Source organism: Gracilinanus agilis, chromosome 4 (assembly GCF_016433145.1).
Source record: "Gracilinanus agilis isolate LMUSP501 chromosome 4, AgileGrace, whole genome shotgun sequence".
Taxonomy (NCBI): domain Eukaryota; kingdom Metazoa; phylum Chordata; class Mammalia; order Didelphimorphia; family Didelphidae; genus Gracilinanus; species Gracilinanus agilis.
Genome location: NC_058133.1, coordinates 458,817,363 through 458,828,305, shown reverse-complemented (window position 1 = coordinate 458,828,305; position 10,943 = coordinate 458,817,363).

Sequence of the window (10,943 nt, the reverse complement as noted above, 5' to 3'; positions counted from 1 at the left end):
AGTGTAATACCTGAGTTGAGTTTTGAAGGAGGGAAAAGTATGTCAACAGGCAGAGACAAAAAGGGTTATTGCAGGCATAGAGAACAGTGTTCCTAGTAGCTGAGGCAGGAAACCTGGGTTATGTTCAGAGGATGCTGAACAGTTCTGCCTGGCCAGCACAGAGATTACCAGGGGAAGCAGTTAGAGATAAGGCTGGAAAAGTAGGTTGGGCCAGATTGTGGATGGTCTTGAATGCTAAACCAGGGTTGTGGACATTTATTTGGTAAGAATAGAAACCCAAATGAAGATTTTTGAGCAGTGGGGTGATATGATTGGCTGGCATATCAAGATAGGCTGGGTATAGTGTGAAAGATAAATTGAAGAAGGGAGGTAGAGAGATCAGTTAGGAGTTAGGAGTTATATTTAGTTAGTAGTTATTTATATTATATATAATTATAGATAGTAGTTTTATATATATATATATATATAATTAATATTACAACCATCCAAGAGGTAATAGGAATTTAAAAGTAGCAGGAAGAATTGTAACTGTGTGTGTATGTGGGGTGAAGATTAATTAGAGAGATTCATTTAAGAAGCAGTAAGAAATGCCTATTGGGTGCCAGGTCTTAGTAACAGATGGGACTAGGGGGATATCATTATATAAACTCTGTTAACTATTAACCTGTTATACTAGCTAGCAATATTAAATATCACAGCAATAATGCATTTCATATATCCTTCATTCAAACCTATGACAACCCATTGAAAGGTAGGAAACTTGTTGTTTTTCTCATATGGCAAATGAGGAAACCGAGGCCCCAAGAGGTTTAGTGACAAGTTCAAGGTCACCTAGATAATGGCAATTTGGATTCCCACTCAAGTGTTCTGCCTCCATATCAAATATTCTTTCCACTATGCAGAATCATGAGAATTCTACATTCATTTTTTTAAATAAAAATTTTTATTTTTTCTGGGTCATACATGTATTATCATGGAATCTACATTCATTTTTACAGTAGAGGAAACTGCAATCCAGAAAGGTTAAGGTATTTGGCCAAGGTCATGGAGTGAGCCAGCGGCATCCAGCCAAAGAGAGGGAATTCTCCTTACTCTCTGTTCTCTCTGAGAATGTTTGCCTTTCTTTTTTTCCTGGAGGCTCTCCTGGAGCTTCCCATCTGACATTTCAGAATGACTGGTTTTGGAAAATTATTTGTCCATGATTAGTGAAATTCACTCCCATTGAGAAAGTGGCATTCCCAGGTTCCTGGTGGCAAAGAGCCCAGAGCTGGGCTCAGGCCATCTGGAACTGCTGCCTCAGCACAGGGACCTAGATCTAAGATCCCTTACCCTGAGAGAATCATAACCAGTAGAGTTATAACCAGGCTGATCTCGCCTGAATAAGAAACAGTTGGATCCACAGTTAAATGACTATTATCTCAAGCTACGGAGAGAGCCAGGGTGAAATGGTGGTAGAAGACCTCCCAGAGAGGATCTGTGATCCTAGGCAAGAAGTAGACTCTTATTACTCCTAGAACACTCTCTAAGACTAAGTTGCAAAACAGTTGCAGATCTGTGCTGGAGAAGGGAGTTTCCTCGCTGAGAATTCCCTCTTAAAACGTGGGTCTGGTTTCCTTCCTTCCTCTCCTCCCTCCAAAAATGCCATACCAGTGTTTCCAACAATATGAACTTCTTTATTCAAACCTGAGTTGTTGGTTTTTAAAAGTAACCAATATTGGCACTGTAATTTCATTATAGGTTTAGAAAAAACCTTAGAGAGAGAATTAAATAGGTTCTTAGTTGGAAATTATCATAGAGGTCACCTAGTTCAACTCAGAACAAGATAAGTAGGTCAAGCAGTCAATTATATGGCCTTTTCAGCTAGTCAGTGTATTTCCTAAAATGAGATGCCCAGATCTTATCATAATAATCAAGATGTGATCTTATCAGGACAGGGTACAGTGGTGCTGTCACCTACCTCATTCTGGACACTTTTATTAATACAGTTCAAAGATTTCTAGCGAAGGAGAGTTCTCTATCTCCTAAGGCCATTTTGGTACAACTCTAATTGTTTGGGAGGTTTTCATATGGGGGCAACTTCCTCCCACATGTGGGGGACCCCAGAAAAGCTACCCAGATTCAAGGTAATCCGTGGGTCTAAATCCACTCAGAAAAAAACCCCAAAACAAAAAACCAGAACAAAACAGCTCATAAGCCCTTATTGAAGTGTTCTTTAAAAAAAATCTTACCTTCTGTCTCAGTATCAATTCTAAGACAAAAGAATCAAGGGCTGGAGTAACTGGAGTTAAGTGACTTGGTCAGGGTGGCACAACTAGGAATTATCTGAGGACAGATTTGAACCCAGGTTCTCCTAATATTCTATCCTTTGTGCTTCCTAGATGGCCCCTGATGTTTCTTTTACTACTCAGCCATAAGACATAATTATTAGTTCAATATTTATATTATATATTAATATTACATATATTAATAATATATAATACTATATAATTAGTTCAATAACCAAGACATAATAATTAGTTCAAAGCAAAGGCAATGAATGAAATTGTTTAGTGAAGGGAATGGCAATAGAACATTTTCTTCCATAAACAGAAGGCATATTCCCCTGTTGATAGTCAGATCATCAATGAAAGGAGTGGCAATACAGAAAACACACATACAAAATGTATGTAATAAGAGTGAATGCTCGGAGCAGCATCTCACATTTTTAATCCTTCAGGACCCCATGCTCCAAGTGATTTCATCATGCTACTTCTGCTTTGTCTGCCTTAACACTGTCAAGAAGGGAAGCTGGCAGAGAGTGTAGACCCAGAAAAGATTGTCAAATAGTGTATTCCATCACTTAAAGATTGCCCATAGCAGGAAATGCTCCTGGTCTCATGCATTCCTGTCATATGTGCTCCTTCATGCATATAAATGTATACTACATACATAAATGTAGTATATATACATATATATATAACATATCTATACTGGCCACGTGTTACTTTCATGAGTATCTTGTTGTATGTGTCCTTGTACATCCAGTGATAGTGTGGGTATCTATGGGAGACTATGCCACAAAATTTGGGGGGAAATATTTCTCTCATCCATCTTTTCTTATTGTCTTATCAATAACCTTATCCATTTATCTTATCACTCTTTTCTTACTATGCTATGTCATTAAAGAGGCAGCTAGTTGGCACAGTGGATAGAATTAGAAGCCTGGAGTCAAGAAAGACCTGATTTTAAATTCAACCTCATACACTTGCTAGCTATATGATCCTGGGCAAGTCACTTAACCCTGTTTGCCTCAGTTCCTCAACTGTAAACTGAGCTGGAGAAGGAAAAGGCAAGCCATTCCAGTATCTTTGCCAAGAAAACCTCAAATGGGAATACAAAGAATCAGACACAACTGAATAATAACACAATAATTTCATTAAAAAGCTTTATTTGGCTTAGCTGTGTCCTCTAGATAACTAATAAAGGTTTAAAAAAACTGGTGAGGGCTCATAAGCTGTGCTTTTGAGTAATGTGGACCCAGAAAGAGCTTTAAATTTGGTTAACCTTATCCAGATTCTATTATGAAAGTTGGGAGGTATCCCCAGGTATACACTAGCTACTTCTTTAGAATCCTGTCATATCATATCCAACCCACGAACCTTCATACTTGGTTAACCCACAACAACTGGTCTCTTCAATCCTTCTCCAGGGCTGTGGGACATAGCAAGAGAAAAATCACAAACGCAGTGATTTTAGCCTCTGCAATTTATGTTCTACAGCAATACAATGATCCAGAACAATTCTTACAACGAAAAAATACTCTCCACCTTCAGAGAAAGAACTGTTAAAGTAGAAATGTAGATGAAAACATCACTTGTTTATTCAGGCATATGTTTTGGGGTTTGGGGTCTCTAAGATTACTCACAAAAAGGAATAATATGGAAATATATTTCGTGTGATAATACATGTACCACCCAGACTGAATTGCTTGTCAACTCTGGGAGGGGAGAGGGAAGAAGGGAGAGAGGCAATATGGATCATATGGCTTTGGAAAACTTATGTGGAAATTTCTTATTAAAATAAAAAATTAAAAACAAAAATTTTATGTTCTCTATAAATATAACATCATCTGGGACCTCCCTGCTGCCTAACAATCCTTTAACTCTTCTATTATTAGTTTTCTGTCTGATTCCCCACAATCAGAATCCAAATCTTCCTTGAAATCACTCTCATTTTTTAACCTCCATACTCAGAAACTATAATCTAGTCTTCTACTTTTTGAAGAAGACTGAGGCTATTTGGAGTGAACCCTTAGCATCTCTCCTTCATTTTTCAGAATTTCTCATCACACGCTTTCTTCTTCTGTTTGGTCACAGAAGAACAACAAGGACAACTAATCCAGATCTTCATTCAAACATTTTTTTTAATCTTTCTACCTCTGTCTATCTTTCTATTCCCTCTCACCTTCTCCAGGACCTGGCTCCAGCAGTCTTCTCCTCTCCCTCTTGTATCTGTAATTTCTCCCTCCCCACCATATCACTCTTGTTTGCTTATAAACACACTTAGGTCTTATCAATCTTATAAGAAAAGCCATCATGTGACCTTTTGCTGTTAAACTTTTGGAAAATGATGTCTATACTCAATGCTTTCACTTCCTCAATTCCTACTCAACCCCTTGAACCTACATGCTACCACTCAAACCGAAATTGTTCTCATAATGTTCGTCAATGATCTTCTAATTGCCCATTAGTGACCATGGATTTTTTTTCTTTAAAAAATTGTAAAGGGGCAGCTGGGTAACTCAGTGGATTGAGAGCCAGGCCTAGAGACGGGAGGTCCTAGGTTCAAATCCGGCCTCAGACACTTCCCAGCTGTGTGACCCTGGGCAAGTCACTTGACCCCCATTGCCTACCCTTACCACTCTTCCACCTATAAGTCAATACACAGAAGTTAAGGGTTTAAAAATTAAAAAAAAATTGTAAATATTGTAAGGCTAGGGTTAATTGAATAAATAAGTCAACTAGCTCATTCCACTTAGCTGCAGTGTTTTCATTATAAAAGAGAACATACTGATTGGATCAATCCATCAGAGGTGTGAATAAGACCCAAACATCTCTGTTGACTCAATTAATCCTAGGCATTCCAACTTTTGTTGTTGCTGTTATTGGATCTTGTCTGACTCTTTCTGATTCCATTTGGAGTTTTCTCAGCAAACATACTGGAATAGTTTGCCATTTCCTTCTCTAGTTCTTTTTATAGATGAAGAACTGGGACAGAGTTAAGTGAGTTGCCCAAGGTCACAGCACTAGTAAATGTCTGAGGCCAGATTTGAACTCAGGAAGATCAGCCTCAGCACATTTATCTATTGCATCACTATCTCTGTGTATATTATGGTTCTCCTGGTTCTGCTCCTTTCACTCTGCATCAATTTCTGGATGTCCCAGAATCTTGGGAAGACAGTATACCAACTGTCCTTAGGATATATCACCTTATTAAATACTACTTTGACAACAACTAAGTTTAGTTGACTGATAATTGCTGGACTGTTTTGGAGCTTCTGAGCTATGACTGAAAAATATACCCCCAAACTCTCAGGGTTACTCCTAGAATCCTAAGAGAAGTAGTAGCCTTGTTCTGGGGTCCCAGCCTGCCATTGCCAGTGTATGGGGGATGCAGAGTAGCTCTTGGACATGTTCTACAATATCCTTTGTTTTTATATCACCTTACTTTCCCAATATATCACTCCCATCTCCCTTTCATACCTATTGAGAAAGGGAAAAAAGCAGATCAGATGAAAAAAACTAGTCTATACATCAATGATGTCTTATAGTATGTTACTATTACACACACACTCCCTAACCTCTGCAAAAAAATGGAAAAAGATGCATTTTCTTATCTCCTCCTCAGAGCCAAATTAATTTATTACAATCATCCAGCAATCAGTTTCATTTTCTAATGAGTTTTTTTTTTAATTCCTATTCTCTAGGGCAGGGGTCGGCAACCTTTTTGGCCATGAGAGCCACGAACGCCACATTTTTTAAAATGTAATTTCTTGAGAGCTGTTCAGTGCTCACAGTGCACGATCCTGTAACAGCACCTGAAAAAAAATCGACTTTATGGCTCCTGCAGAAAGAGCCATATCTGGCCCTCAAAAGAGCCAGATGTGGCTCGAGAGCCATATTTTGCAGACCCCTGCTCTACGGCTTTTCTTGGGCCTTTGAGACTGTTGACTACTTCATATATCATATACTCTCTCATTCTCGGACTTCGGGGATATCATACTTTCCTCCTACTTCTTTGATGGCTCTTCATTCTCTATCTAATCCCTGAATGTGCATACCTCAAAGGTCTGTTCATGGCCCTCTCTCTGCCTCTTTTCTTTCTACTATTTCTCTTGGAAAGAAGGAAACAAACATTGATTAAATGCCTACTATACGCCAAGCATAAGTGCTTTACAAATATCTCATTTGATCCACACAGGAGTTATTTTTATGCCCTTTTCACATATGAAGAAACTGAGGCAGATAAAGGTTAAGTATTTTGCCCAAGGTCACAAAACTCATAAATGCCTGAAGCTGGATTTGAACTGAACTCCGCTCTATAAAACCATTTGTATATTTTTTATATATAATCAATGACCCAATGCTGTCTGTTTCTCCTCTTCACTAGCTCCAGTATCCATCCCCTACTCTCGATTCCCATTTCTATCTCCCTAGAACAGGCTTTCAATACTGCCTGCCTAGACTATTACAGTTGGCTGCTCGCTGGCTTTCCTGCCTTTACTCCCTCCTTGCTCCAATCCATCAAGCATTCTGTTGCTAGAATAAGCTTTCTTACGCACAGATATAGTCATGTCAAGCCTATACTCAAATATCTCCAGTGATTCCCTATTGCCTAACGAGTAAAATTCAAACTCCTCTGCCTGGCATTAGGGTATCCTTCACAATTTGGCACCAGTCTAACTTTCCAGCTTTATTTCCAGCCTCTACTGCCTGGCTAATTTGGACTCTTCTCTGTTCCCTAACACACCCCACACTCTTCTACCTCCATGCCTTTATTCATACGCTGTTCTCTATGCTTGGAATGTCCTCCCTCCCCCTTTATGCCTGTTGAATTCTTGTCCATTTCGTAAAGACAAAGTCAAATGCTTCTCCATTGAAATCTTCCCTGTCCCCTTGGTCAATAATAATGCTCACAGGGGGCAGCTGGGTAGCTCAGTGGATTGAGAGTCAGGCCTAGAGAAGGGAGGTCCTAGGTTCAAATCTCGCCTCAGACACTTCCCGGCTGTGTGACCTGGGCAAGTCACTTGACCCCCATTGCCTACCTTTACCACTCTTCTGCCGAGGAGCCAATACACAAAAGTTAAGGGTCTTAAAAATAATAATAATAATAATAATAATGCTCACGCTCAGACTTTACATAGCTCTTCATTGTGCGCCTTTATTTCATCTATGTGCAACTAATATAATATTATGGACCATAAATATATGTTTGTATCTTATCTCCCTGGTAGACTATGAGGGGAAGGACTGTGTTAAGATAAACTTTTTAATATCACTGAGTAGAACTATTTTCTATACAGTGAATGATCAATAAATGTTTGAAGACTGATTGATAAAGGCAGGGATTGTCTTACCTAAACTTTCTATATATTCCAAATAGTAAAGGAACTAAGAGTATTTTTTATTAGACATTTATTAATATTCGTTTTTAATCTGTTTACATACTTTATGCCCCTACTTTCCCCTTCACACCCCCCCCCTGCTCTCCCCCTACCCATGACCAACGCACATTTCCACTGGTTGTAACAAGTGTCCTTGTTCAGGGTCTATTTCCCGTTCATGTCCGCCTCAGTTCATGCATTCAAGCAATTGTTTATCTTATATGTTTCCTCTCCTGCAGTCCTTCCTCTGAATGTGGGTAGCATCTTTACCATAAATCCCTCAGAGCTGTCTTGTGTCATTGCAGTGCTGCTGGTACAGGAGCCCATTACATTTGATTTTACCATAGTATATCAGTCTCTGTGTACAATGTTCTTCTGGCTCTCTCCTTTTGCTCTGCATCACTTCCTGGAGGTCTCTCCAATTTGCATGGAATTCCTCCAGTTTATTATTCCTTTTAGCACAATAGTATTCCATCACCCACATATACCACAATTTGTTCAGCCATTCCCCAATTGAAGGACATCCCCTCATTTTCCAGTTTTTTGCCACTACAAAAAGCGCAGCTATAAATATTTTCGTACAAGTCTGTTTATCTATGATCTGTTTGGGGTACAAACCCAGCAATGGTATGGCTGGATCAAAGGGCAGGCAGTCTTTTATAGCCCTTTGGGCATAGAGGAACTAAGAGTATTAAGCAGGGAGAAGAGAACACTTGAGGGGATACGACAGGTGTCTCCAAGTGTCTGCAGGGCTGTCACGTGAAGCAGGGATTAGGCTTGTTCTGTTTGGCCCAGATGGCAGACCTAGGAGAGAGTGTGGAAGTTGCAGAGAAAAATATGCTCAAGGTAAGCAAAAACTTCCTAACAAGAGCTATCTCAAAGCAGAATGGACTGCTTCAGGAGGAGATGGGTTCCCATTCATTGGATGTCTTCAAGCAGAGGCCAGATGACCACTTTATGGGAATATTTTTCGGTCTAGTTTGAGCTAGACAGCTGTCGAGTTCCCTTCTAACTCCAAAATTCTGTGATTCTTTGGCTAAATACAAGGCTTTGTGCCTCTTTGTAGACTCAAAGGAGGAATTAGGAGAGGGAGAGGGCTGAAAGAATCACAAGAAAGAAGTGATGACTGGTGGAGCAAAGTCATAGAGGAGACAGGGTGGGAATTATGGGCTCAAGGGTACAGGTGAAAAGATCAGTCTTGGTGGGGGATCCCTCTCCTCGTGAGTCTTAAGGGGAGTACTTAAGAACATTAGAAGGCATGGAGGAGGTGGTGAGGTTGAAAAATTTTACATGAATTGGCTACATTCTACTTAAGAAAGTCATTCCTCCTTTTTGATCCCCCCAAAGATCATTCAATTTTTTCTTGGTCCATGAAATTTTTTTAAAGAATTTTGTTAATTTATTTATTTGTTGATTACATTAAAATTCCCAGATATCTCCCAACCCCCCTGCCCTCCTCACATTAGAGAAAAGTATCATTTGATTAAAAAAAAAAACCATGTAAACATAAACTATGTCATTAGTGTTCCTATTTACCAGTTGTTTCTCTGGAGGTAAACATTCACAAGTTATTCTTCACACATTACTTCCATAACTGTATATAATATTCTCTTGGTTCTACTCTTTTTGCTTTTCATAATTTCATGTAGGTCTTTCCATGTTTAAAAAAACTTACAGAATTTATCTACAAATGCCCTAACCCCTCCCCACCTCCCCATGAGACAGGAGACAGACACAAAGTAAGTCTTTCATGTATCTACCTTTCAGTTCATTCTTTGGAGGTAACATTTACAATTTATTCTTCCAGTCTTAATTCTTTAGCTATGTATGATGTTCTCTTGATTCTATTCATTTTGCTGTTCATGATTCTGTGTGTTTTTTCCCAAGTTTTTAAAACTAGCCTGCTCATCGTTTATTATGACATAGTAGTGTTCCAGCACAATCATATACCTCAATTTGTTCGGCCATTCTCCAATTGATAGGCATCCCCTCAATTTCCAATTCTTGGCCATCACAAATTGAGCTACTATATATATTTTGGAACATACAGATTCTTTTCCTCTTTCCCTGTTCTCTTTGGGAAACAGACCCACCTGGGTCAAAGGGTATATATATATATATTCAGTTTTATAATTCTCTGAGCATAATTCCAAATTGCTCTCCATAAAAGTTGGATCAGTTCATAGCTCCACCAACAGTGTATTAGTATTTCCTTTCCCATATTTTTCTGAAATCATGCTGCTCATTGTTTTTTATGGTGCATGAAACTTTTTCAAAGCAGATTTTTCATTGTAGAATCAATGCTGTGTATTAGTTTTAAGGCAGAAGAGTGGTAAGAGATAGGCAATGGGGGTTAAGTGACTTGCCTATGGTCATAAAGCTAGGAAGTATCTGAGGCCAGATTGGAACCCAGGACTAGACCTAACTCTCAATCTACTAAACCACCGAATTGCCCCAAATAGGGACTCTTAATGTGGAGTCCACAGACTCCCAAGGGGATTAGTAGATTTCAAGGATTCTATAAATTTGGTCGAGGAAAAAAATATTTTTTTAATTTTCATTAACCTCTAACAAATTTTAGTGTTTTCTTTACCAATTAAAAAAAACCATCATTCTTTTCTTGATTAGAGAAATGCAAATTAAAACAACTCTGAGATACCACTTCGCACCCATCAAACTGGCCAATATGACAATAAAGGAAAATGATAAATGTTGGAGGGCATGTGGCAAAATTGGGACGTTATTATGTAATAATTAATGTATTGTTGGTTGAGTTGTAAACTGATCCAATCATTCTGGAGGGCAATTTGGAATTGTGCCCAAAGGGCTATAAAAGAATGCATGCACGTTTATTCAGGAATACCGCTATTAGGTCTGCATCCCAAAGAGATTTTTAAAAAATGGAAAAGGACCTGTTTGTACAACAATCCTTATAGCTGCTCTCTTTGTGGTGGCAAAGAATTGTAAACTAAAGGGATGTCCCTCAGTTGGAGAGTGACTGAACAAATTGTGGTATATGATGGTGATAGAATATTATTGTGTTAAAAAGGATGAGGAACAGGAGGATTTCAGAAAGAGCTAAGAAGACCTCTATGAACTGATGCACAGTGAAATAAGCAGAACCAGGAGAACATTGTACACAGTAATGGCAATACTATGGATTAATCAAGTGGGATAGACTTTGTACAATGATCCGGAACAATTCTGAGGGACTTATGCTATCCTCCTCCAGAGAAAGAATTGTTGCAGTAAGAATACAGATGGCAGCATATGATTTTTCACTTATTTATTTGGGTATATG